Here is a 25,853-nt window from a genome sequence, read left to right on the forward strand (position 1 = left end):
CTGCCTCCAATGAACTCAGAATTTAGTGGGAAAAGCAAATGATTACAATTCAGCATGATAAATGCAATGATTAAGGAATGTGTGAGGTATTGTATGAGTAGAGGAGGGCATTTTCATTGTCTTCATTGCGTAAGCCTGAAAGGCAGTGGAGAAGGGAGTGACACCCTGCCTAAGAAGGTAGAGTAGGGCTTCCAGAAGATGTAAAAATGCTCTCTATCTTACCAAAATCTTAAGAGATGATAGCTCTGGATCCTGACATTGGGGATTTGGGGAATTCTGCCAGCTGTTTTCTCAAGTTACCTACTTGATTCCCAATCTCCACGTCTCTAAAATGAAAAGTTTGGTTTAAATAAGAGGTTGGCAATTTTTTTCTATAAAGGGCCAGATAATAAATATTTCAGGCTTTGTGGTCAGTATAGTCTGTCACAACTATTCAGCTCTGCTGTTGTAGTGCAAAAGCAGCCACAGGCAATACGTAAACAGATGGACCTGGCTGTATTACAATACAACTCTAATTACAAAAACAGGCAGTGGGCTGTATTTGGCCCTTGGGATGTAGTTTGCCAAAGCCTGGTCTAAATGATCTCCAAGATGCCTTCCAGATTTACCAATCCACTGGTTTATGAAAAAGCAGTTCTCAAATACTTGATATACTTTATGTTGGTTTTTAGTTTACTCTTGTTGTGGCTGGTTAGCTCAGTAAATGAGAACATGGAATTTAAAATGATAAGATTTGGGGTTTGATTCACTCTGGGTCAGTTAGCTTCTCTGTTCCATGACCACAAACCACACCACAGACTTCAACAAATCCATGCTCCTGCTTGGAGCCAGGTAAAGCTGTGGGACTGGACAAATGTCATCTTTTCCTGCTTCTAACAATACAACCCCTGCACTTGCTCCCCTAATCATGCTGCAGCAGCATCCTCTTTACATATGTTCCAACATCACTGAGTTCATTTCAAAAGAGCAAAGTATGGCACTTCCCTGGTGGTGCAGTGGTTGAGAATCCGCCTGCCAATGCAGGGGACACGGGTTCGATCCCTGGTCCAGGAAGATCCCACATGCTGCGGAGCAACTAAGCCCGTGCGCCACAACTACTGAGCCTGTACTCTAGAGCCCGTGAGCCACAACTACTGAGCCCACATGTCACAACTACTGAAGCCCATGTGCCTAGAGCCCCTGCTCCACAACAAGAGAAGGCACTGCAATGAGAGACCCGCACACCACAACGAAGAGTAGCCCCTGCTCCCCACAATTAGAGAAAGCCCACGTGCAGCAACAAGGACCCAACGCAGCCAAAAAAAAAAAAAGAGCAACTTATTTTTAAGAAAACCTGTCAATATGACAGGAGGCATTGGGGAATCTATAGGTACACAGAAATGTCTCATCACCTTTTAATAAGCCAAATCGGTTTTTATGGCTACTAAGCAAAAGAATGCTACAAAAGCATGCTACTATGCTTATAAGCTAAAGCAGAATCAGCAAACTATATGACTCGAATGCCAACAGTCCTCCCCGCTTTCTCTGTAGTAGACATTGTTAATCAGTCCTAGCACTTTTCCCCACAGATCCTGCATCTGTTCTCATCATTCTTCCAAACACACTGAACCAGGAAGTGACACTAAGTTGACTGGCATTACTGTGCTAGATTAAAGCTATTGTCCTATTGCAACAAAAGTTACTATGCCTTATTTTTCCTATCACTTTCCATCCTTGCCACCGAGTTACTCTTACTTAAAAACATATACCTATAACATTGGATGCAGCAGCTATAAAATTCAACAGTACAAAAATGAAGATAATATAAATCTCATATGTAGATAGGAGCATAAATCAGTAAAAAACTTTATAGAGAAAAACGTGGCATTGTTTATTAAAAGACTTAAAATGTGCATACTAGTTGGATACTTGGGGCTTCATTGTATTATTCTACTTTCAGGTGTGTTTGAAACCTTCTATAATAAAAAGTTTTAAAAGTATACCATGAAGATAAAAATATTAACGGTAGTTGATAAATGACATATTATTATATAAAAGTATAACCTAAATTAAGGGATAATACAGAACGGAAATAACTCAATGTTGCTTTATTGTAGAAAGTTTTGTGCCTATGATTACCTAGCATATAAAATTATAAAGCAAATTTCACTATTGAAACCATTTTACCAATTTCTTAATATACATACTGAAGGATTTATATGTAAAAGCTTATAAATGCGTGAAATATTTCTGCAAAAATAAATGAAAACTACTAAAAGTAGCTGCCTTCCAGGAGGGAGAAGAATATCTGGAGGAAAGGCAAGGAGGAAGGCTTATTTTTCAATGAATATCCATTGCTCCTTTTGAATTTTTGTACATCTAGCATGTATTGCCTAATTAGATAAATAAAATGTGATTCAACCTCACACTGGTCAGATTGGCCATCATCAAAAAATCTACAAACAATAAATGCTGGAGAAGGTGTGGAGAAAAGGGAACCCTCCTACAATGTTGGTGGAAATGTAAATTGGTACAACCATTATGGAGAATCGTATGGAGGTTCCTTAAAAAACTAAATATAGGAACCAAGATGGCAGAGTAGAAGGACATGCTCTCACTCCCTCTTGCGAGAACACCAGAATCACAACTAGCTGCTGGACAATCATTGACAGGAAGACACTGGAACTCACCAAAAAAGATACCCCACATCCAAAGACAAAGAAGAAGCCACAATGAGATGGTAGGAGGGGCGCAATCACAGTAAAATCAAATCCCATAACTGGTGGGTGGGTGACTCAAAGACTGGCGAACACTTATACCACAGAAGTCCACCCACTGTAGTGAAGGTTCTGAGCCCCACGTCAGGCTTCCCAACCTGGGGTCCGGCAACAGGAGGAGGAATTCCTAGAGAATCAGACTTTGAAGCCTAGTGGGAATTGATTGCAGGACTTCGACAGGACTGGGGGAAACAGAGACTCCACTCTTAGAGGGCACACACAAAGTAGTGTGCGCATCGGGACCCAAGGGAAGGAGCAGTGACCCCAGGGGAGACTGAACCAGACCTACCGGCTAGTCTTGGAGGGACTCCTGCAGAGGTGGGGGGCAGCTGTGGCTCACCTTGGGGACAAGGACACTGGCAGCAGAAGTTCTGAGAAGTACTCCTTGGCGTGAGCCCTCCCAGAGTCTGTCATTAGCCCCACCAAAGAGCCCAGGTAGGCCCAGTTTTGGGTTGCCTCAGGCCAAACAGCCAACAGGGAGGGAACCCAGCCCCACCCATCAACAGTCAAGTGGATTAAAGTTTTACTGAGCTCTGTCCACCAGAGCAACACTCAGCTCCACCCACCACCAGTCCCTCCCATCAAGCTTCTTACATAGCCTCATCCACCAGAGGGCAGACAGCAGAAGCAAGAAGAACTACAATCCTGTGGAACAAAAACCACATTCACAGAAAGACAAGATGAAAAGGCAGAGGGCTATATACCAGATGAAGGAACAAGATAGAACCCCAGAAAAACAACTAAATGAAGTGGAGCTAGGCAACCTTCCAGAAAAAGAATTCAGAATAATGATAGTGAAGATGATCCAGGACCTCAGAAAAAGAATGGAGGCAAAGATCGAGACGATGCAAGAAATGTTTAACAAAGACCTAGAAGAATTAAAGAACAAACAAACAGATGAACAATACAATAACTGAAATGAAAACTACACTAGAAGGAATCAATAGCAGAATAATTGAGGCAACGGATAAGTGACCTGGAAGACAGAATGGTGGAATTCACTGCTCCAGAACAGACTAAAGGAAAAAGAATGAAAAGAAATGAAGACAGCCTAAGAGACCTCTGGGACAACATTAAATGCAACAACATTCGCATTGTAGGGGTCCCAGAAGGAGAAGAGAGAGAGAAAGGACCAGAGAAAATATTTGAAGAGATTATAGTCGAAAACTTCCCTAACATGGGAAAGGAAATAGCCACCCAAGTCCAGGAAGCACAGCAAGTCCCATACAGGATAAACCCAAGGAGAAACACGCCAAGACACATAGTAAACAAATTGGCAAAAATTAAAGGCAAAGAAACATTATTGAAAGCAGCAAGGGAAAACAAACAAACAAAAAACATACAAGGGAACTCCCATAAGGTTAACAGCTGATTTCTCAGCAAAAACTCTACAAGCCAGAAGGGAGTGGCATGATATACTTAAAGTGATGAAACAGAAGAACCTAAAACCAAGATTACTCTACCCAGCAAGGATCTCTTTCAGATTCGATGGAGAAATCAAAAGCTTTACAGACAAGCAAAAGCTAAGAGAATTCAGCACCACCAAACCAGCTCTACAACAAATGCTAAAGGAACTTCTCTAAGTGGGAAACACAAGAGAAGAAAAGGACCTACAAAAACAAACCCAAAACAATTAAGAAAATGGTCATAGGAGCATACATATTGATAATTACCTTAAACGTGAATGGATTAAATGCTCCAACCAAAAGACACAGGTTCGCTGAAAGGATACAAAAACAAGATCCATATATATGCTGTCTGCAAGAGACCCACTTCAGACCTAGGGACACATACAGACTGAAAGTGAGGGGATGGAAAAAGATATTCCATGCAAATGGAAATCAAAACAAAGCTGGAGTAGCTATACTCACATCAGATAAAATAGACTTTAAAATAAAGAATGTTACAAGAGACAAGGAAGGACACTGCATAATGATCAAGGGATTAATCCAGGAAGAAGATATAACAATTATGAATATATATGCACCCAACATAGGAGTACCTCAATACATAAGGCAACTGCTAACAGCTACAAAAGAGGAAATCGACAGTAACACAATAATAGTGGGGGACTTTAACACCTCACTTACACCAATGGACAGATCATCCAAAATGAAAATAAATAAGGAAACAGAAGCTTTAAGTGACACAATACATCAGATAGATTTAATTGATATTTATAGGACATTCCATCCAAAAACAGCAGATAACACTTTCTTCTCAAGTGTACATGGAACATTCTCCAGGATAGATCACATCTTGGGTCACAAATCAAGCCTTAGTAAATTTAAGAAAATTGAAATCATATCAAGCATCTTTTCTGAGCACAACGCTATGAGATTAGAAATGAATTATAGGGGAAAAAAACGTAAAAAACACAAACACATGGAGGCTAAACAATACATTACTAAATAACCAGGAGATCACTGAAGAAATCAAAGAGGAAATAAAAGAATACCTAGAGACAAATGACAATGAAAACACGACGATCCAAAACCTATGGGATGCAGCAAAAGCAGTTTTAAGAGGGAAGTTTATAGCTATACAAGCCTACCTCAAGAACCAAGAAAAATCTCAAATAAACAATCTAACGTTACACCTAAAGGAACTAGAGAAAGAAGAACAAACAAAACCCAAAGTTAGCAGAAGGAAAGAAATCATAAAGATCAGAGCAGAAATAAATGAAATAGAAACAAAGAAAACAATAGCAAAGATCAATAAAACTAAAAGCTGGTTCTTTGAGAAGATAAACAAAATTGATAAACCATTAGCCAGACTCATCAAGAAAAAGAGGGAGAGGACTCAATTCAATAAAATTAGAAATGAAAAGGAGAAGTTACAACAGACACTGCAGAAATACAAAGCATCCTAAGAGACTACCACAAGCAACTCTATGCCAATAAAATGGACAACCTGGAAGAAATGGACAAATTCTTAGAAAGGTATAACCTTCCAAGTCTGAACCAGGAAGAAACAGAAAATATGAACAGACCAATCACAAGTAATGAAATTGAAACTGTGATTAAATATCTTCCAACAAACAAAAGTTCAGGACCAAATGGCTTCACAGGTGAATTCTATCAAACATTTAGAGAAGAGTTACCACCCATCCTTCTCAAACTCTTCCAAAAAATTGCAGAGGAAGGAACACTCCCAAACTCTTTCTATGAGGCCACCATCAACCTGATACCAAAACCAAAGATACTACAAAAAAACAAAATTACAGACCAATATCACTGATGAATATAGAAGCAAAATCCTCAGGAAAATACTAGCAAACAGAATCCAACAACACATTAAAAGGATCATACACCATGATCAAGTGGGATTTATCCCAGTGATGCAAGGATTCTTCATTATACGCAAATCAATCAATGTGATACACCATATTAACAAACTGAAGAATAAAAACAATATGATCATCTCAATAGATGCAGATAACGCTTTTGACAAAATTCAACACCCATTTATGATAAAAACTCTCCAGCAAGTGGGCATAGAGGGAACCTACTCAACATAATAAAGGCCATATACGACAAACCCACAGCAAACATCATTCTCAATGGTGAAAAACTGAAAGCATTTCCTCTAAGATCAGGAACGAGACAAGGATGTCCACTCTCACCACTATTATTCAACATACTTTTGGAAGTCCTAGCCATGGCAATCAGAGAAGAAAAAGAAAGAAAAGGAATACAAATTGGAAAAGAAGTAAAACTGTCACTGTTTGCAGATGACATGATACTATACATAGAGAATTCTCAAAATGCCACCAGAAAACTACTAGGGCTAATCAAAGAATTTGGTAAAGTTGCAGGATACAAAATTAATGCACAGAAATCTCTTGCATTCCTATACACTAATGATGAAAAATCTGAAAGTGAAATTAAGAAAACACTCCCATTTACCATTGCAACAAAAAGAATAAAATATCTAGGAATAAACCTACCTAAGGAGACAAAAGACCTGTATGCAGAAAATTATAAGACACTGATGAAAGAAATTAAAGATGATACAAATAGATGGAGAGATATACCATGTTCCTGGATTGGAAGAATCAACATTGTGAAAATGACTCTACTACCCAAAGCAATCTACAGATTCAATGCAATCCCTATCAAACTACCACTGGCATTTTTCACAGAACTAGAACAAAAAATTTCACAATTTGTATGGAAACACAAAAGACCCCGAATAGCCAAAGCAATCTTGAGAACGAAAAATGGAGCTGGGGGAATCAGGCTCCCTGACTTCAGACTATATTACAAAGCTTCAGTAATCAAGACAGTTTGGTACTGGCACAAAAACAGAAATATAGATCAATGGAACAGGATAGAAAGCCCAGAGATAAACCCACACACATATGGTCACCTTATCTTTGATAAAGGAGGCAAGCATATACAGTGGAGAAAAGACAGCCTCTTCAATAAGTGGTGCTGGGAAAATTGGACAGGTACATGTAAAAGTATGAAACTAGAACACTCCCTGACACCATGCACAAAAATAAACTCAAAATGGATTAAAGACCTAAGTGTAAGGCCAGACACTATCAAACTCTTAGAGGAAAACATAGGCAGAACACTCTATGACATACATCACAGCAAGATTCTTTTGGACCCAGCTCCCAGAGAAATGGAAATAAGAACACAAATAAACACATGGGACCTAATGAAACTTAAAAGCTTCTGCACAGCAAAGGAAACCATAAACAAGACCAAAAGACAACCCTCAGAATGGGAGAAAATATTTGCAAATGAAGCAACTGACAAAGGATTAATCTCCAAGATTTACAAGCAGCTCATGCAGCTCAATAACAAAAAAACGAACAACCCAATCCAAAAATGGGCAGAAGACCTAAATAGACATTTCTCCAAAGAAGATATACAGATGGCCTACAGACACATGAAAGAATGCTCAACATCATTAATCATTAGAGAAATGCAAATCAAAACTACAATGAGATATCATCTCACACCGGTCAGAATGGCCATCATCAAAAAATCTAGAAACAATAAATGCTGGAGAGGGTGTGGAGGAAAGGGAACACTCTTGCACTGTTGGTGGGAATGTAAATTGATACAGCCACTATGGAGAACAGTATGGAGGTTCCTTAAAAAACTACAAATAGAACTACCATACGACCCAGCAATCCCACTACTGGGCATATACCCTGAGAAAACCATAGGTCAAAAAGAGTCATGTACCAAAATGTTCATTGCAGCTCTATTTACAATAGCCAGGACATGGAAGCAACCTAAGTGTCCATCGACAGATGAATGGATAAAGAAGATGTGGCACATATATACAATGGAATATTACTCAGCCATAAAAAGAAATGAAATGGAGGTATTTGTAATGAGGTGGATGGAGTTAGAGTCTGTCATACAGAGTGAAGTAAGTCAGAAAGAGAAAAACAAATACAGTATGCTAACACATATATACGGAACCTAAGGAAAAAAAAAAAAAAAAGGCCATGAAGAACCTAGTGGCAAGACAGGAATAAAGACACAGACCTACTAGAGAATGGACTTGAGGATATGGGGAGGGGGTGGGGTGAGATGTGACAGGGTGAGAGAGTGTCATGGACATATATACACTACCAAATGTAAAATAGATAACTAGTGGGAAGCAGCCGCATAGCACAGGGAGATCAGCTCGGTGCTTTGTGACCACCTAGAGGGGTGGGATGGGGAGGGTGGGAGGGATGGAGATGCAAGAGGGAAGAGAAATGGGAACATATTGTATATGTATAACTGATTCACTTTGTTATAAAGCAGAAGCTAACACACCATTGTAAGGCAATTATACTTCAATAAAGATGTTTAAAAAAAAAAAAAAAGAAAAATCTGAAAGAGAAATTATGGAAACACTCCCATTTACCATTGCAACAAAAAGAATAAAATACCTAGGAATAAACCTACCTAGGGAGACAAAAGACCTGTATGCAGAAAACTATCAGACACTGATGAAAGAAATTAAAGATGATATCACCAGATGGAGAGATATACCATGTTCTTGGATTGGAATAATCAATAGTGAGAAAATGACTATACTACCCAAAGCAATCTACAGATTCAATGCAATCCCTATCAAATTACCAATGACATTTTTTTACAGAAGTAGAAAAAAAATCTTAAAATTTGTATGGAGACACAAAAGACCCCAAATAGCTGGAAGTTACTGAGGGAAGAAACAGAGCTGGAGGAATCAGACTCCCTGACTTCAGACTATACTACAAAGCTACAGTAATCAAGACAATGTGGTACTGGCACAAAAACAGAAACATAGATCAATGGAACAAGATAGAAAGCCCAGAGATAAACCCACGCACCTATGGTCAACTAATCTATGACAAAGGAGGCAAAGATATACAATGGAGAAAAGACAGCCTCTTCAATAAGTGGTGCTGGGAAAACTGGACAGCTACATGTAAAAGAATGAAATTAGAAAGCTCCCTAACACCATATACAAAAATAAACTCAAAATGGATTAAGGCCTAAATGTGAGACTGGACACTATAAAACTCTTAGAGGAAAACATGGGAAGAACACTCTTTGACATAAATCACAGCAAGATCTTTTTTGATCCACCTCCTAGAGTAACGGAAATAAAAACAAAAATAAACAAATGGGACCTAATGAAAGTTCAAAGCTTTTGCACAGCAAAAGAAACCATAAACAAGACGAAAAGACAATGCTCAGAATGGGAGAAAATATTTGCAAACGAATCAACGGACAAAGGAATAATCTCCAAAATATATAAACAGCTCATGCAGGTCAGTATTAAAGAAACAAACAACACAATCCAAAAATGGGCAGAAGACCTAAATAGACATTTCTCCAAAGAAGACATACAGATGGCCAAGAAGCACATGAAAAGCTGCTCAACATCACTAATTATTAGAGAAATGCATATCAAAACTACAATGAGGTATCACCTCACACCGTTTAGAATGGGCATCATCAGAAAATCTACAAGCAACAAATGCTGGAGAGGGTGCGGAGAAAAGGGAACCGTCTTGCACTGTTGGTGGGAATGTAAATTGATACAGCCAGTATGGAGAACAGTATAGAGGTTCCTTAAAAAACTAAAAATAGAATTACCATATGACCCAGCAATCCCACTACTGGGCGTATACCCAGAGAAAACCATAATTCAAAAAGACACATGCACCCCAATGTTCATTGCAGCACTATTTGTAATAGCCAGGTCAGGGAAGCAACCTAAATGCCCATCGACAGACGAATGGATACAGAAGATGTGGTACATATATACAATGAAATATTACTCAGCCATAAAAAGGAACGAAATTGAGTCATTTTTTGAGACGTGGATGGATCTAGAGACTGTCATACAGAGTGAAGTAAGTCAGAAAGAGAAAAACAAATTCGTATATTAATGCATGTATGTGGAACCTAGAAAAATGGTACCGATAAACCGGTTTGCAGGGCAGAAGTTGAGACACAGATGTAGAGGACAAACGTATGGACACCAAGGGGGGAAAACCGCGGTGGGGTGGGGATGGTGGTGTCCTGGTTTGGGCGATTTGGATTGACATGTATATACTGATGTGTATATAATTGATGACTATTAAGAACCTGCAGTATAAACAAACAAACAAACAAACAAAAGCAACTAATACTAAACTTTCTTTGGGTTATTTGTATGGAAGTATGTTAATATAAATGTTTCAGACTTTACATGAAATTTCTAAAAATCTTGTATGTTCTGATATAATGTTAAAAGTCATAATTCTAGTTATTACTTTAAAATGTATATTTCAGAAATAACTAAATTTCCTTGTCAATTGCAAAAAACAGAAAACAAAAAACAAAAAACTAAATATAGAAATACCATATGACCCAGCAATACCACTCCTGGGCATATATCCAGAGAAAACCATAATTTGAAAAGATATATGCACTCCAATGTTCATTGCAGCACTATTTACAATAGCCAAGACATGGAAGCAACCTAAATGTCCATCAGCAGAGAAATGGATAAAGAAGAAGTGGTACATATATACAATGGAATATTACTCAACCATGAAAAAGAAAGAAATAATGCCATTTGCAGCACACGGATGGAGCTAGAGATTGTCATACTGAGTGAAGTAAGTCAGACAGAGAAAGACAAGTACCATATGACATCGCTTACATGTGGAATCTAAAAAAATATGGTACAAATGAACTTATTTACAAAACAGAAATACAGTCACAGGTGTAGAAAACAGACTTATGGTTATGGGGGGAAAGGGGGGGATAAACTTGGAGACTGGGATTGATATATATACACTTCTATATATAAAATAGATAGTAAGGACCTACTGTATAGAACAGGGAACTCTACTCAATTCTCTGTAATAACCTATATGGGAAAAGAATCTTAAAAAGAGTGGATATATGTATATGTATAACTTATTCACTTTGCTGTAGAGCAGAAACTAACACAACATTGTAAATCAACTATACTACAATAAAAATTATTTTTAAAAATGTGACTCAGTGATTCTACTCCTCAAAATTTATCCTAAAGTATCATTGAGGATGTACGTAAAGATTTTGCCTCAAGGATGTACATTGTATTGTATGTAACAGGAAAATAGTTTAGGCAATTTAAATGACCAATAATTGGGAATTGGTTAAATAAGTTACTGTATTTCCAGATAAAGGAATGATAGCTGTTAAAATTATGAAGATGAGGGCTTCCTTGGTGGCGCAGTGGTTGAGAATCCGCCTGCCAATGCAGGGGACACGGGTTCGAGCCCTGGTCTGGGAAGATCCCACATGCCGCAGAGCAGCTAAGCCCGTGCGCCACAACTACTGAGCCTGCGCGTCTGGAGCCTGTGCTCCGCAATAAGAGAGGCCGCAATAGTGAGAGGCCCGCGCACCGCGATGAAGAGTGGCCCCCACCTGCCGCAACTAGTGAAAGCCCTCGCACAGAAACGAAGACCCAACACAGCCATAAATAAATAAATAAATAAATGATAAAAAAAAATTATGAAGATGAATTTTTACCAAAAAAGACATTTTTAATATGGTATTAAGTTTTTTGGGGACTGCCCTGGTGGCGCAGTGGTTAAGACTCCACCTGCCAATGCAGGGGACACGGGTTCGAGCCCTGGTCCAGGAAGATCCCACATGCCACGGAGCAACTAAGCCCGTGAGCCACAACTACTGAGCCCACGTGCCACAACTACCAAAGCCTGCGCTCCTAGAGCCCGTGTTCCGCAACAAGAGAAGCCACCGCAATGAGAAGCCCATGCACCACAACGAATAGTAGCCCCTGCTTGCCACAACTAGAGAAAGCCATTGTGCATCAACAAAGACCCAACGCAGCCAAAAATAAATAAATAAATAAAATTTTAAAAAATATATGGTATTAAATTTTTTAAAAGCAAGTTGCAAAACAGTATCGTTTTGTAGTATATAGTATGACCTTACTTTTGTAAAAAAAATATATACTGACAGAAAAATATTTGAAAGACATAAAAAGTGGTAATAGTACGTATCTCCTGAAATATGGGTAGTTTCCTTTCTTTCGTTTTTTTCTTTGCTTGTTTTCAAATTATTTTCAAAATTCTCCAATGAATATGTATCAATTTTAAATTAATAAAAGATTATGAATGAGTTTGAAAAATGCCTAAGGGAATAAAACATTTCTTCTTTTTTTTCTCTTCCCTATGGGAAAGAACAATCTGAACACAGATCAAAATATAAAACTTGGCTTTTGTGATCAAAGTCAAAGTCATTACAGTGAATGTTGAAATTTTATTGGCAATTTATCTTGCTGGGAGGTAATGACATCCAGAGTTAAATACTACGTAATATTTTACCAATGGTATTAAGTCTTTTCAATGGTTTAGTAACTCCAATGTGGTAATGCAAGAAGTGATTTTTCCCCCGTGTGTAAATAAGTTTTATAATATTGAAAACTGTTAGACTAACATATTTATGAGGTGTTATTAACAAAGGAAAATAGTGGCTGAAATATCCGAACTAACAACATGGAGACACCAGATATTTTGAGTGGGAGAGTCTTATAGATTAAAATGGATTATCGGGGCCATGGCTTGATGGTGAAGGGTCTTGTACAGCTTCCTAAGGATGTGGATTTTTTTCTGAAAAGATGAGAACCTAGCTGTATTTCTGAATGAATAGTCAAGGTGCACATAGAGGATGATTAGAGGGAGTAAATATTAAAAAGAGTATACCTAGGGCATTTATAATTTCTTTAAAGGAATTTCTAACGATAGAAAGGGTAAACATGTAAGCTATTTAAGCCAGCTTCAATTTTTTTTTTCCAGAAAAAGATGTATGATACATAAATATAGAACCCATAACAACTGCTATGTAAACTACTATACTAAACATAGTTAGGGATATGCTTAATGTTGCATTTTATTGTTTGACTAAATATTAACTAATAAGAAATTACGTTCAACTGGAACTTACTTTTTCCTTATAAATACTCTATTGGGCAAACCAGGCAGGGCTTGGATGTTCGTTATAAGACAGCACATGCTGACATTCCAAATTCTCCTAAATGGATTTCGCTTAATATGTTAGATCTATAAATCTGCTTAATCATTTCTCAGAGCTTGATATTCCTTAGAAAAAGGATTGTTAAATACCTACAAAGCTGACCCATACTCTGAGAGCTATCAGTTTCTCTTAGTGAGAGCTAGTCCTCAGTTTCCTGTGGTTGGGAGTGACATAGTGAGAAAACGCGACAGATGAGATCCCAGTAGTCAGATGTAACTGGAAAAGTACACTTGGGTTCACGTTCACGTTAGTCTGGCTCTCTTTTAGAGAATATAGTTGAGCTCACACAATTCAAGGGTTTATCTGAAATTTAACTTGAATAAATACAAAAGAGCAGCCCCACTAGAGTCATCCAGTAGAGCTGGATCATTTTAACTCAAGGTCAAAATAAACTTTATTGTTGTATTTATTAAGAGCAAGCTTGTTTAGATGAGGTGTTTTTTCTTCTTTCGTACCTTACCTTGCACAGAACTTTAATATTAGGAAACCTGAAACACAGTCTAGAGAATTCAGGACCATCTCAGTTCAGGTTGCCATGACATTTTCTGTAATTGAGCCCTGTACCTCTTCTTGCAAACTGAAATAACACTGACGATGTAAAAATTATGCCCATAATGAATAAGTTATTACAAAAATTTAATCAACATGATGTTTTCCTTCTCCTGTTCTGGGACAATAAAACTATACACTATTACAAAGTGGTCAAAAAAATTTTTTAAAGTAAAGACATTTGTGGCTTTATTGCCTGTTTCTCAGGTTGCAACTGAATGCAGGTGTTTTGGTTTAGTTGAAGGATATGGAAAGCACCACCGATGATCTTTACTGTGGCAGCACAAACCTCCTGCTTTGATGACGTGATTCTCCTTTGTATCCATGTTAAGAGAAACTGGTGTGGTCTCTGTAATGTTTTCTTTTCCTGCAAATACTGTGGCTCATAAAAAAGTTTGACTCCTTATAGCTTTTCCTCCGTATGCTTCCTTTTATATAACAACTTAGTTTAAAAAGTTTGACATTTCAGTAATTTTCAACAAAAATGCTTAATTTTCCTAGATTTTTCTTTTAGTTTCAGAGAACAATAATTTTATAGTCTCAGTATGATGCTGGTCTTTGTAAAGCTCAAGAAACAAAACCAGACACTTGTGCATGCTGCAACTCCTTGTTTTTATTCCAGAAATAACCTTTGTAACTATTGGCAGTACAGGTCTTCCCTCCCTCCCCCCTTTGGCTGGGGATGGCGGAGGGGGCAGGAAGGTTGTTGGGATATATGCTCAGAAGTTCTCAGATATAAAGATTTAGAAATATTAACTAGTGACTTCAATGAGATTTTAAGTTTAAAATCAGTAATTATAAAATCCACAGATTCTATGCCTCCTGAGGGCTGGGTAGCTTCCTTTGGATTTTTTTTGGCATAAAAAGAGAACACACTATTAAATAATACGCAAGTAATTTTATCTTCTAATGGTGCATTTAAAACATTGTGTGTTTAAATTATAGACAGAACATAAGATTTGGTAGTTTTCTACGGCATGCCCAAACAGAGATGCTAAGGTATGCTCCTCACAGTTTGGACAGGCTCTAGTCTTATTAAGTTTGAATAGTCACAGTTTTGTCATAGTGTTGCTAGAACAGCAGCACAAAGATAAAAACAACCGAAACAGCTTTGTTAGAGGAAAGTCTACCTACCACAGCTCCCAACCTGGCTCCTTTCTAGGCTTCCTGCTTTCCTAACCTCAATTCTTTATTCTTTTCAGATGAAAACAAGCTGACCCCTGCTAAGCATCTTCTTATAACAAGGCTCATGACAAATGCTATCTTTATAAAAGATTCCACAGTTGAAATGTGAAATGAGATTTTAGGGGTCCCTGCAGGATCCTGTGTTCTAGCATTGAAAATCTCTTGTGAGAAAAGCATTAAGAGGGACTTCCCTGGTGGTCCAGTGGGTAAGACTCCGTGCTCCCAAGGCGGGGGGCCTGGGTTCGATCCCTGGTCGGGGGTACTAGGTTCCGCATGCCGCAACTAAGATCCGGTGCAGCCAAATTAAATAAATAAATAAATATTAAAAAAAAAGAAAAGAAAAGAAAAACATTAAGACTATTTTCTTCGATTGATCAATTCATTCATTCATTCTGCATCAACAAATATTCATTGAGCATTTGTTATGTGCAAAGTAATATGAGTGATTCAAGAACGTGGAAAGTATAGTCTCTGAGGAATTTGCAGTCTTGAAGAAGCGTATAAGGTGTATTCACCAACAGTCTGCCTGTCAGAACTGGATTATTTATCTGACTCTTTCATTATACAGATGAGGGAATTATAGCAGAGAGGTGAAATGACCTGCCCAAACCACACCACAAGACCACTGGCTGTGGAGCAAGCCACTTACCCATCACTCACTGATAATCTTGGACAAATTACTTAACCCACTGAGCTAAGCCAGACCTCAAAAGGCTGATCTGGGTTGAAAGGCTGGTGAGAAGGGGAACACAGACTTCCTTCAGGACTGCTTTCACTCACGTTTACTGTGTGACCCGGAAGCAGGAAGTGTGAAGCGTATGTACAAGATAAGGATGAAAGTGAGCTGATGCAGCTTCTCCATGCCTCCCTAGTTCCTCAGACCCTTGGCCAAAGTTCAGTGGTCAGTGCTGTCCCCAGGGAGTGAAAAAACCTGCCAGGTCAAGGACTCCAGAGCCACCGGCCCATGGCCTTTCACGCACAGACTGCCACGGTTAGACACTTCCGTGTTCCATTTCTTATTGCTATTGGGGGCCTAGCATGGGCCAGCCTTGGCTTCTATACCTGCTAAACTTACCTATCAGTTCCCTTACCTATGATATTTAACAGTATATATACTCTGTAGGCTTACTCTAAGCCTTAGGCAAGATGGACTATGTAAAGTGCCTAGCATGGTGCCTGACCCACAGAAGGTGCTTCATAGATGGCTTTCTTAGTTGAGGAACTGACAGTAGGATTCAAGTTTCCTGACTCACCTAATATTCTTTTTAATACACAAATGGCAACTGCCATTTAGTGGGTATTTGCTTTGTGCCAATAGAATGATACACTAAAGGGAGAGAGAAAACTGTGATTATCTGCAGAAAGCATTGCATATATAAAAATCCTAAGAAATCTGTTTAAATTTATTATCCCATGAGTTTATCAAAGTGACCGGGTTTATAATGAATTTACCATAATTAGGGGCTTTCTTTATCCTGGTAACCACCAGCTCAATAATGTAATAAAAAGGAAAGAAATTCCATTCAAAAAAAAAAAAGAGGGGATGGATAAACTTAACAGAATTGCCCATGACAGTTATAAAGAAAATTATAAAGACTTATGAGCTATATGTAAATAAAACTATAAAGGTGTATTAGAATATATAAAACAAGATGAACAAATTGAGATACATACTGTTATCATATAGGAAAACAAATTTCACCAAGTAAAATTTACTATTTGTTAAATATTAAAATTCTAACTGTTAATATTAAATTTCTAACAAAGAAACCACAAGTTATGATGCTGATCTAGTTCCCAGGAAATCCTAAAACAAAGTATATTAATTAAATGATCAAAATACAGAAGTGTGGGACATATAGAAATAAATGTAATGTATTATATAACTATCATAAAATTAAGGAAAATAATATTTATTTAATAACTGCCTAATTCTATTTAATAATTGCCTAATTATACTCTAATAATTGCCAGGGTAACTGGCAAACAAACACAAAACAAAACAAAAAGTGATTTAGATCAGCTCTTATACCATGTTACCATAGTAAGCCCCTAGTGGATTAAAGAGTAAATATTTGCTTTAATTCTTAGCAAAGCTATGAGAAAAAAAAAAAAATCAAATATTAATGAAATCTTTAGAGGGATAGTATCTTTGAAACGCTTAGGGCAGTAATGAAAATCACAAAGGAAAAAATAAATAGCTCAAAAACATCAAGTAAAAAAATGGTTGTCATAAACAACTAACAAAATTAAAAGAAGGGAAACATAATTGGGAAACATTTGTATTGATCATGGTAGAAAAGTAGTATATATAATATGTAAAGAACTTACTCAAATTTTCAAAAATGTTAAAACCTCAAGAGATAAATGATCAAAGGATATAAACATACAATTCACTTATGAAGAAATACAATTAAATTATATACATTAATCAGTTCTTGGAAGGATATTTATAATAGCAAAATACTGGAAACAAACAAAAAATGCCCAATATAATTACACTATATCAATTCAGTAGACTATTATATAGCCATTAGAATTGTAATTATGAAAACTGAAAAAATGTTATTATTTAATGGTGGAAGAGAGCCAAATAATAATTCTACTTATTATGCACATCAAAAAAGGCAAAAATGAACATCACTATTGACAAAGAATAGTGGAATCATGGATAATATTTTTTCTGTAAATAAGATTGGGAAGGAAGCAGGAAACCCCGATATTACCAGTTGAACAATACTAGTTATTAAACAGACTCTAATATTGATTGTATTTTTCAACATACAGATGAAAGCAAAGAGTTAGAAGAAACCAGAAATATTAGTGTCAGCTGGTAAGTTATTAAGTTTCCTAGAGTAAGGATCTTTAACCCTCCAGAACCTTACAGAGAGCACTCATTTCCCAAAGGCACTAGAGAATGCAAGCACACACCTTGAGAATTGAGTGTGTGATTTTGCCACACCTTTGTCTGTGGAGACTTGTTCTGGGCTGTTGGTACCATGTTTGTCTTCTTCCTTCCTGATGCTTTATTTTTACCATAATACTTTCTTTAAATGTTTGCCTGGATTTAGACAAATGTCTCCTTTTACATGTAAATTTCTTTTCTGTAATTTCTAATATATTTCTATTTACTTTTACGGTCCTTGATCTCTTTCACTGCCTCCCATGTATAAGGCATAATTTAGATTAGGAGTTAATAACTCAGAATAACAGACATGGATTTGAATCCTGACTCGTTATGTGACTTTGAGCAAATTATTTATTTGTAGGCCTTGGATACTTTTATCTATAAGATGGAAATAATAATACTTCATAGGGTAATTATGAGGTTTAAACTAAAGGAGATAATTCACGTAATGTACTTGGTGTGGTATCTACTTGTAACACTGTAAACTCCAAGGTAATGACATAAATATGGTACTTGAAACACTATTCAAAATTTTAACTATTAAGAAAAAAATTAAAACTCACAACCTTAAAATGGTTCTATTTCTTTCTACACATTAGATAGATCATATTTCCTTATAAGAGAGTCATGGCTTAATTGAAAAAAAGGAATTTCCCTTATTCTTCTGTCCTGTGTTTGCCTTCTTAAAGATGCCTTGAATCCTTTATGGACTGGAGTCATATATAAATAAATAGATATACCAAGTTTCCTTAATCACAACACCTAACTGAAATCTTTTATTTACTAAAACTGGAGAGGAGACAAAGAGAAAAATGCATTTATTCAATCCTGGCTTTATGAGTTTAATAGTCTAACTTCCTCATTTCACTACTGAAGGCTGTGGAATGATCAAAATCAAAATACAGAACTGTTTGATATAGTTCATATTTAAACTTTTGAAATGAAAATGAATCTCAGTTGAAAAGTTCAGGTAGGGAGGAAGGAGCATTTTAAAGGAATTAAAATGTGGTGGCTCAGATTCAAAGTAACTGGTTGGCAGAAAATCAAGGCTTTGCATGTTGTGTCTTAGGCAGTGTCAGTGACTGGAGTGTAGGTTTTCTGTATATGTGTTTTTTAACACTCCTTGAAATCAATAAGTGTAAAACGAGCATTACTTGGACTTTATTTGAATTTATTTGAATTTCAACAGTTACCAACAGATGTGCTTAGAATGAATAGGCCCCGATTCCCCAATAGCACAGTAATTCAAATCTATTTTAGACTCTGAAATGAGAGCTGTCTCCAGGAAGACAGCTCTGAACCTTTTTTCCAGCTGCAGAAATAACTCCTCTTGTTGCCCCTCTGACCTACACCAAGGGAAGCCGCTTGAAAAGATGTTCTTTTGCCAACAATCGTTTTACCATTGTAATCCACAAATGGAAAAATAAACTGATGGCTCCTCTTCAGAAAACCTATCCTCACATCCCCCAGAACCAGGCAGATAAATAAAGAAAACCATAGAGTTCTTTTAATTCCTTTCTCATTTTCCAAAATGATAGATATTTTTGTTACCTTAGAAAATGGGCCTTATTGACTAAGAAGTCACTGTTAATCTTCGCCAAAATAAGTTAATTCATCCAAGGTTCTAGGACTTCCCCCAACCCCAAATTCCTTGGAACTTTGCTCCATTGGTTAATTCCCACTTGCCTAAACCAGTGCGCTCTCCCTCCCAATGGTTCCCACCCTTCACTTTAAGAAGAACAAGCCCCTCTCACTGGCAAGTAAAAACCTCTACCCTGAATTCTCTTCTAGCTGTTCCCCTATCTTATTTCTTCTCTTTGCACCCAAGCTTCCAGAGATGACAAATCCCTATTGATTCAAATGGAAACTCTGACTTTGCTCTCAGACATAATAATGACTTTATTGGGTGCCTCTCTGTGCCAGACACTCTTATAGGCCTTAACATTTTTTTTTCTTGATTAAAAAATACATGAATAATTCATGCTCATTATAACAAATCAAACAATACAGAAACAGATAAAGACAGCACCAGCATCTCCCCTGCCCAAGCTCCACATCTTATTTAATTGTTGCAACCACCATGAGAAATAAGAATTATAGACCATATTTTATAGATGAGAGAATTGAGGCTGAGAAAGGCTCAGAGTGTACCCTGCAGTGTTTAACAGGAAGAGCTTCGGAGTCTGATTATCTGGGTTCATTTCTTGACTTTGAGATTTTCTGTGTGTCCATGAGCAAATTACTTGTTATTTCTGTGCCTCAGTTTTCCTACCTGCTAGTTCATAGGGTGCAGTGAGGATGTAATGTGCTAAAACATAAAAATATTGCTGTTTCTAAAGAAAAAAAGATCAAAAAGAGAAATTATTTTTAAATGACAGCTAAGAAGAAAATACTAAGAATTAGAGCAAAACTCTGTTCACCATTCTGCTACTAATGTAGAGCCTGAGTTTTTAAAGCTGCTGGAAATTTCTGACCCCAAACTGTGCTCATACTGCAATGATGACACCATCAATGCACTTTGTTTTTTAAGATCACACTTCTTTTTTTTTTTTATTTTTTTATTTATGGCTGTGTTGGGTCTTCGTTTCTCTGCGAGGGCTTTCTCTAGTTGTGGCAAGCAGGGGCCACTCTTCATCACGGTGCGCGGGCCTCTCACTATTGCTACCTCTCTTGTTGCGGAGCACAGGCTCCAGACGCGCAGGCTCAGTAGTTGTGGCTCACGGGCCCAGCTGCTCCGCGGCATGTGGGATCTTCCCAGACCAGGGCTTGAACCCCTGTCCCCTGCATCAGCAGGCAGATTCCCAACCACTGCACCACCAGGGAAGCCTGATCTCACTATTTTTTAAAAGATCCAATAATATTATTTTGATTTTTCATGATTAACTAAATTTAATTCATTTGCTACAGTATCAATTTCATTATTTTTAATAATTTTATCTCAATTAGGCTAGAATGATTATGTATGTTTAACATTTAGATATTATAAACATTTTACATAGTGTTTTGACCTATATTCTGAATTTTTGTGATGGCTCTGTGTATCCCTGGCTGATTTGGTCACTCCTGTCACCTGGCTGTACCCCCACCCTACACAGACCTCAGCCTCTTAACAGTTTCATTAGGCACAATAAAGTATATTTGCTCTCTATGAGTGCTGTAGTGGTAGAAAATGATTAAATCATAATTATTAACTTTCCCAGAGTAACTCATTACCCACACCCTGGTAACTCAAATATTTTCTCCCTACTTCTGTATTTATATGCTATTTCTAAGAGGCAATAGAGATGACTGCAGCTATAAAGCTGCTTGGTTAATCACTCAAAGCTTCTTTTTTACCATTTCCTTTGCAAACACAGCTTAATGGTCTTTCTATGGGAAACAGAGGAAATTAACAAAGTGTACATCTCCTTCTCTTGTCTACCAACATTCTTTTGAGTCTTAAGTACCGAGGCCCTCAGCTTTCTAAACTGGGTGGCCTAGGCCAAAGAACAATATTTCTGTATGCTAAGTCACTAAACAAACACACTTGTTTAAAGAATTTAGGTCAAGAATGAGAGATTCCTTTCAAAACAAGTAAGAACCGAACAATATTTGAGGAGTCAAAGAAAAATAAGACTATACAATTCACAGGCTCTCTTCATTCATCTTATATTAAGTTTATCTTTTAAAACATCATGCTGTTTCTGTTTCCCAGAGAATTTAAACACTTCACAATTCTGTGATGTGCGGATTTGTGGCTAAACTGTACTCTTCCCCAAAAGCCATCTTCTTTCTTTACTCATATTTCTTCTTTTCTCCCCTTTTTCTTCCTCTTTCTCTCCCTCCCCCTTCCCTCTTTCTGCCTCTGGTTGACTAGATATTTCTGAGATTTTGTAGTAGCTCCCCTTACTCCCCTTAAAACATTTTTTTATAGCCAGAATGTTTCAAGCCCAAAGTTAAAATCATATTTTGTTCTTTTCAGTAGTTTCTCGTCCATACTCTAGGACACAAGCAGAATGAAAGACTCCGAAAGAGAATAACATTTCGCACTGAACTCAAAAAGTATTATCACTACTCACTTACCAATTTTCAAAAACATATACATTCCTTGTTTTTGATCAGCTAACATATGTGTGATTTTCTTCTGCACACTTTAAGAAAAAAATAGTAAAATACAGGCTCTGTGACATTAAGTAATATCAAATTCTAAAAGTGTCTGCCTTTTGACTAACTAATTTAGCCAACGGAGGTGGTGTTATATAATTAACTTTAGCCCTAGAATACAGACCCAGCTTTAAATCTCCTGGCATCAGTTTAAATCACCTAATACCCTGCATTCTTGCTATTCTCATGTCATTTCTCCCTCATTTCTCAAGGATTTTAGCTCCTGGCTTATTCTCACTTCTTTCTCATCTTATCTCTCAGTGATTTCAGTATACACATAGGTGATCCTTCCCACCCAGGCCTCTTGGTACACTGACCTCCCCTGCAATGACCTCGTCCTCACTATGCCTCATTGGAGCCCAAGTTGGATGGAGGAGTAGGGTTCTAACCAATCCCCTGCAGTCCACTCTCAGACCACTATCTCTCATCCTTCTAGCTCACTCTGGTACTTGAACCCAGGGACCCTTCAATTCCCTGGGTCTTCCAATCCATTGACCAGGCCACCTTTTCACTGCCCTCCATCCCTATATGTCCTTTACTCCTCTAGCTTAGATTCTAAGATCAAGATTATAATCATTCTCTTTCCCTTCTTGCTTCAGCTCTGACTAAATCCAACTCTGCTTACTCATGCTGCACCTGTAAACTGAATGTGGCTGAAGAGAAATTCACAACCATGCCAATGTGCCTCACTTCAAATTCATGATCTTAATGCTGTGTGACAATCATACCATATGTCGTAGTCCAGTCACTCTTTGATTCTCTAGAAAACTATTTCCTACCCCTCTCTCCCCAGATTCCCACTGCCTCATCCTCTCTCCCTCTCACTTGAGTTGAATCTTGCTTTCTCCTTTACTGAGAACACTGAAGCAAACAGAAGAGAATTTCATAGACTCCGTCATCACTTCTACCCACCAACCAGCAACTACACCCTCATACTTTGCCTTCTGGTTCCCATAGGTGAACTTGTCATGCTCCTATTAAAGGCTGACTCCTTCTCCCCTACATAGGCACTAGATTCCATCTGCTTTTACCTATTCAAGGACATCCCTCCAATGATTCTCCTTTCTCTCTCCTACATTATTAATTTTTGCTCCCTGCTGAATCATTCGCATCAGCATGCACACATACTTCTTTTTCTCCCATTTTAAAGACGTTTTCTTTGACCCACTCTCCCCACCAGCCACCATCCCATTTCTTTGGAGCAAAACATCAAGAGTCGTATATACTTGCTATTTTCACTTTCTCCCTTATGGATTTTCTCTTAAACCCATTACAGTCAAGCTGTCACCCTACCACTCCTCTAAAACTGTTCTTGTCAAGTGATGACTCCATTTATTTCCCTTTTTGGCAAATTCCTCAAAAGAATTATCAATATTCACTGTCTCCAATTTCCTTCCTCCCATTTCCTTTAAAACCTATTCTGACCCCATCACTTTTGTGTAAAATCCATTGGTCAATTCTCGTTTTACTTGGCCTATCAGCACCACGTCACACAGTTGAACACTTTCCTTTATACATTTGGCTTTCAGTGTACTGCACATTTTCAGATTCCCTCCTACTTCACTGGTCCCTCCTTAGTCTCTTACTGGTTCTTCCTCTTCTCCCTGACCTTGTAATTTTGGAGCCCTCAGTGCTTGATCTATCGCTGCTCACATCCTTGGTGATTTCAGCAAGCTTTAAATACAGCTTTAAATACCATGTATGCTGATTATTTCCAAATATGTATCCCCATCCCAGACCTTTCCTGTGCTCCAAACTCCTAATACCCACTTGGTATCTCAACTCTGTTGTCCAACAGTCATCTCAAACTTAACATGTCTAAAAGCAAACTTCTAATTTTCCTGCAAAGATCTGCTCTATCATAACCTTCCCTATCTCTGCTTCTGGCAACTCCATCCTATCAGCTGCTCAGGTCAAAATCCACAGAGTCATCCTTGATTTCTTTCCTTCTCTTATACCCCACATCCAATTCACCATGAAATCATGCTGGCTCTACCATCATACTGTAACCACTATCCACCTCCACTGCTACCACCTGGTCTAAGAAATATCATCTTTCACCTGTATTACTTTGATAGACTCCTAAAAGATCTCCCTACATCTACCACTGGCCCCACACAGTCTATTCTTCACCCAGGAGCCAGAGTGATCCATGCAAAACATGAATCAAATTTTGAGTCCTCTGTTCAAAATCCTGTAGTGGTTTCCCATTTCACTACGAATAAAAGCCAAACTTCTTACAATATCATGTAAGATCCTACTTGATCTGGCCTCTCTCATTCACCCTGCTCCAGTCACACTGATTTCCTTTTTAGTCCTTGAACACCCTAAGCATGCTCCTGTCCTAGGGCCTCTGCTTAGCTCTTCTCTCTTCCTAGAATGCTCTTCTTCAGAATATCCACTTAGCTAAATCCCTCATCTTATTTGAATCTTTGCCAAAATTTTACCTTTTCAATGAAGTTTCCTCTGCTTACCCTATTTAAAATGACAATCTGCTCCCCACTCCCTACCCCCAGGACTCTCAATCCCTTTACTCACCTCTACCTATTGTTTCATCCATAGCACTTATCACTTTCTAATATGTTTCATTTACTTATTATTATTATTATTTATTGTCTTTTTCTTCTGCTAGAAACTCCAAGAGGGAAGAAATCTTTGTTCTGTTTAACAATGTATCCTAAGGGCCTAGAGCAGTAGTAGGCATGCTACAGGCACACAATAAATATTTATTGAATGTTTAATTAAAAAAAGAAATAGATTATATGTTCCTTGAAGGTTAGGTAGTATCTGTATCAAAATCATTTAGCCTCATGCTAACTTTGTAGAAAGATTCTTTTTAAATTCTTGATTCTATTTATTATTTCTATGTCTATTTAGGCCATTCACTGCATTTCAGTGTTGACGAGTTATACATTTCCATGAATTCATATATTTCATCCAAGTTTGAAAATGTACTGGCATTGGGACTAACATATACACACTACTATATATAAAACAGATAACTAATAAGAACCTGCTGTATAGCACAGGGAACTCTACTCAATACTCTGTAATGGCCTATATGGGAAAAGAATCTAAAAAAAAAAGTGGATATATATATATATATATATATATATATATATGTAAAACTGATTCACTTTGCTGTACACCTGAAACTAACACAACATTGTAAATCAACTATACTCCAATAAAAATTTTTTAAAAAAAGAAAAGAAAATGTACTGGCACAAGTCTGTCCAACATGTTCTATTTCCTTAAATCACTATTGTGACTGTATTTTTCATTCCAAATATTGTTTATTCTCTCTCCTTTTATTATTAATCTTTGGTTGATACTCTCTATTGTCTTTCATTAATTTCTCCTATTCTATTCATCATTACCTCTTCTCTACTTTCTTTGGCTTAACTCCGCTGGTCTTGTACACACTACTCAAGTTACAGTCTGTGATGAGTGAGTGATACAGTGCTCACCAATATTTTCAGTTTCCTTCACCTTTCAATCTCAGGGGAGGATTATATTTCCCTGACCCCTTGAAGCTAGGCAAGGCCATCTGACTAGCTCTGGCCAATGACATACATCACTTTTAATGGAAACATCTAAAAACCTATGCATGGGGAAAGGATGGTCTCTTCAATAAATACTGCTTGGTCAATCAGATAATCATATGGGAGGAAAAATGAATCTTGACTCCCCTCACACCATTCACAAAAAGCAACTCCAAATGGATTGCAGATATAAATGTGAATGATGATAGAAAGGCAAGATTTC

The 25,853-nt window shown here is 37.5% G+C and overlaps 2 protein-coding genes across 2 annotated transcripts in view; one reads left to right on the top strand and one right to left on the bottom strand.

The window, feature by feature from the left end:
• Positions 1–25,853, bottom strand: part of ACYP2 (acylphosphatase 2) — a 172,484-nt gene that overhangs the window by 17,776 nt on the left and 128,855 nt on the right. The gene's annotated exons all lie outside the window — the stretch shown is intronic.
• The window catches only part of TSPYL6 (TSPY like 6), a 43,174-nt gene that overhangs the window by 15,515 nt on the left and 1,806 nt on the right, over positions 1–25,853 (top strand).

This window comes from Balaenoptera ricei, chromosome 13 (assembly GCF_028023285.1).
Source record: "Balaenoptera ricei isolate mBalRic1 chromosome 13, mBalRic1.hap2, whole genome shotgun sequence".
Classification (NCBI taxonomy): domain Eukaryota; kingdom Metazoa; phylum Chordata; class Mammalia; order Artiodactyla; family Balaenopteridae; genus Balaenoptera; species Balaenoptera ricei.